A 3,536-nucleotide genomic window follows, 5' to 3' on the forward strand; every position below is an offset into this window, starting at 1 on the left:
GCTGGGCAGCCCTTTGAAAAGGGCACCTGCCCCTCCTTCCAGTGGGCTGTCCTCCGCTCTAGTTCAGAAACTTCCCCTTAAAGGCACAGTCAAGAATTGAATCTGTGCCTGAAACCCGAAGAGATTTCAGCACCTATTGAGTCTCCCTCTCTTGGGGTTAATTTTTAGGGCTTATTTACATGGGGAAACTGACCAGCACAGTGATACCAGCATAATATCACTCTAGCTACACCAGTGTAATTCTCCATGTGGATGGTCTATCACAGGGGTCGGCAACCTGCGGCATGCGTGCCAAAGGCGGCACGCGGGCTGATTTTTAGTGGCACGCTGCTGCCAGCCGGGGTCCTGGCCGCTGACCCCGCTCAGCCCACTGCCGGCCTGGATTACGGAACCCCAGACCAGCAGCGGGATGAGCCGCTCAGCCCATTGCCGATCTGGGGTTCTGGCCACCAGCCCCTTACCAGCCGGGATCCCAGCCGCCGGCCCCGTTCCGCCCGCTGCCGGCCTGGATTACGGAACCTGGTCTGGAACGCAAAACCTTTTACTGGCATGCGAAACCTTAAATTAGTGAAGACTTGGCACACCACTTCCCAAAGGTTGCCGACCCCTGGTCTATCAGTATAATTATACCAGTGTAGCTAGGCCAGTAAAACTCCCCGTGTGTACGTGGATTTTGGGTGTTAAGAGTGCCTTTTTTCAGTGTAGTTTAAACCGCTTCCAAAGAGACGTGAGCTAAAGGGAATCCACATCAAGAACGTCTGCTCAGTTCTCCTTGGTTCAAAGTAGGGTCGCCAACGGTCCCGTATTACAAGGGACCTCCTGTATTTTTTCATCTCTGTACAACAAGATCGGAGTTGCTGAGTGCTGCAAGAAATACCCCTGAGGAATGCAGGCGAGTCCTGCCTGTTGTTATTAACGATGATAACAGAGTAATAACAGCATGGGGAGGAGGGCTGGGGCAGGGTGCTAGGAAAACAGGCCCTTCTTTGTGAAATCATTGTCGTTGAAAGCAAGGCGGTGCAGCTCCTTGCACTAAGAAGCCCTTTCTCCCAAGTGTTAATGGGGCATCAGAGTGAAATGGATTGTAACTGGCGAAAGGCCCCCAAACCCCAAAGGGCCCTGGCAGCCCCCTGCGCGTGTCAGTGGGGCCAGGACACTGGGCTGGCCCCCTGTACTCGATGGCTGGGGATGGCCGGGAGATGGGCCCCTGGCTAGGGCGCAGGTCCCTTTAAGAGCTTCCCCGGACGGAAGCGTCGCCTTTTCGTTCATCCCGGATTGTCCCTCCTAGGACGCCGTAGATGTTGCCGCGCGGGAGGTGTCTGGGAACTGTAGTCGGGGAGGGGAGGCGGCAGCCGCGCCGACTGGGATCCGCGATGCCTTCTGGGAGAGAGAGGCTCGTGGAACCACAACTCCCGGCGTGCAGCGCAGGCGCCTGGCGGTGGAAGGAGCCGAGGTGGGGGAGAAAGCGAGGTGAGGGAAGCGCCTGGGGCTGGGGCTGCGAGGAGTGGCGGGCTCGCGGGGGGCGGGGCTAATGGGACGGGCGTGTGGGGGGATGACTGGGGTTCAAAGGTCATGGGGTCTGTAAAGGGGCAGACAGGGAAAGGGGGGCTGTAAAGGGAGGCAGGCAAGAGGGTCAGGGATCTGCAAAGGGGGGAGGGGTTGAGGAAAGGGGATCTGCAAAGGGGGCTGGGGTTGGGGCTGCAAAGGGGGAGCGGGAGTCTGCAAAGGGCTTAAGCTAGCATGCTAAAAGTAAAAGCATGCCTGCAGTGGCACATGCAGGGGTCAGGCCAGCCATCCACCATCCGTACATGACTAGGACCTCGGCCAGGATCGTATTCAGGCAGTCAGCCTGAAACATCGCAGCCCCACTGCTATTTTTAGCGTGCTAGCTTGAGCACAGCAGCTGGCTCCAGTCACTTGCAGGGATGGACCCTGGGCTGGAAATTCCTTTCTCCCTGGTTGGAGCCCCTCAGATGGCTGGGCTGGGCTGGGCCAGGGATGAGGGCAAGCTTGGCCATGCTCCTCAGGGCCTGACTTCAGAGCTGTGTGTATGTCTGCCCAGGAGCTGGGAGGTGTAATTCTCAGCTCAGGTAGACATACACACGCTAGCTGTGCTCAAGCTAGCACGCTAAAAATAGCAGTGGGGCTGCGATGTTTCAGGCTGACTTCCTGAATACAATCCTGGCCGAGGTCCTAGTCATGTACGGATGGTGGATGGCTGGCCTGATCCCTGCAAGTGCCACTGCAGGCATGCTTTTACTTTTAGCATGCTAGCTCAAGCATAGCTAGTGCGTGTACCTCTGCCTGAGCTGGGAGTAGCACCTTCCAGCTGAAGTGTAGACATGCTTTATCTTGGCTGCAGGGATTGATGCTTTATTTGCCTTATAAAAGGAGTACTGGCAGCAACCCTTGTAATTAGGTTGCCTAATGCTTCGCATTATGAAACAAATTCTTACAGCCTTTATTTGAAGGCTCTCATGCTCCCTGCACTGGACTTTGAAATTTGTCCTGGGGATAGTACTGGGGTCGAGGAGGTATCTTGTTGTTCCAATAGAAATGCATTTCTTTAACTGAAAATTACTATTTCCCATTTGTGGATAGAGCTTGTTTTTGCACTATGACTCTATCGTTGCATATGCACTACCCCAGAATCTGCATTTGATACATAGCTCAAGTTCTGGATGGGACACAAGCAAAATGCTCTTCCACCTGCTGCTTTTCCCCCATCAAAAATATTCTGATCCAGAGAGTGTGTGTTGCATGGGGAACCAGATACCATGAGCTCTAGACTCACTTCTTCCACAGACTGATACTAATAATTGTATACCCTTCACCACCCTTATTATTCATCGTGGCCTCATACCTGACTGAGAGACAGCAGAAACTTGAAATAAAACCTAGTTCTCTTAATATGGCAGTTCCAAATCCCATTCACTCAGCAGCACTGCCTCAGAAAGAAAGAACACCTGCCACATTTTTGCCCTTGATTGTGTTGTCTGTAAAATGAGGTGATGCGTGAATAGGTAATCCATTGCTTCGGTGTGTTATGCTGGATCCTCCTCTAATGTCTGGTTCACACAGGGTAAGAGCTTTGTCCGGCTACCGGCCAAACTAGTTTGTGCTTAGCTCGAGTAGTAAAGCTCTGTGTTGCCATGCTGAAGTTTAAAGGGGCAGGAAGAAGTTGTTACATTTGCACATAATAGAATTTTTTATCTTGCTCCTTTCTAACCCCTCCCCAGTGAATTATATGCAAAAACTACGTTAAACTGAGGGTTTGTAGCCACTGAGGGCCGCTCCAGTGGCTCATTGCAGAACTGGCTGGATGCAGGTCTGCCACTACCATGCTTCCTCCAGCCCCCAACGTGCCCCCAGTCTTTTGCCTGGTTCCTGGAATTCCCCCTGTGATGGGGCAGATTTGTGAACTGGAATACAGATCATAGGCCCAGGAAGCTGGTTTAAGTCACAGTTTCCCAAACTTTTGCAGCATAAACAACAACAACAAGGAGTCTGGTGGCACCTTAAAGACTAACAGATTT

At 52.8% G+C, this 3,536-nt stretch overlaps 1 protein-coding gene across 1 annotated transcript in view; it reads left to right on the plus strand.

Annotated features, from left to right (window-relative positions):
• The first annotated feature begins 1,420 nt into the window (after positions 1-1,420).
• ELMOD3 (ELMO domain containing 3) overlaps positions 1,421-3,536 on the plus strand; it is a 30,138-nt gene continuing 28,022 nt past the window's right edge. Inside the window, exon 1 of the mRNA XM_024211623.1 lies at positions 1,421-1,470. The gene's annotated coding sequence lies outside the window, so the exon portion shown is untranslated. The remainder of the gene's footprint in view (positions 1,471-3,536) is intronic.

The sequence above is a fragment of the Terrapene carolina genome, unplaced genomic scaffold (genome assembly GCF_002925995.2).
Source record: "Terrapene carolina triunguis isolate 2854851 unplaced genomic scaffold, T_m_triunguis-2.0 Scaffold53, whole genome shotgun sequence".
NCBI classification, from domain to species: domain Eukaryota; kingdom Metazoa; phylum Chordata; order Testudines; family Emydidae; genus Terrapene; species Terrapene triunguis.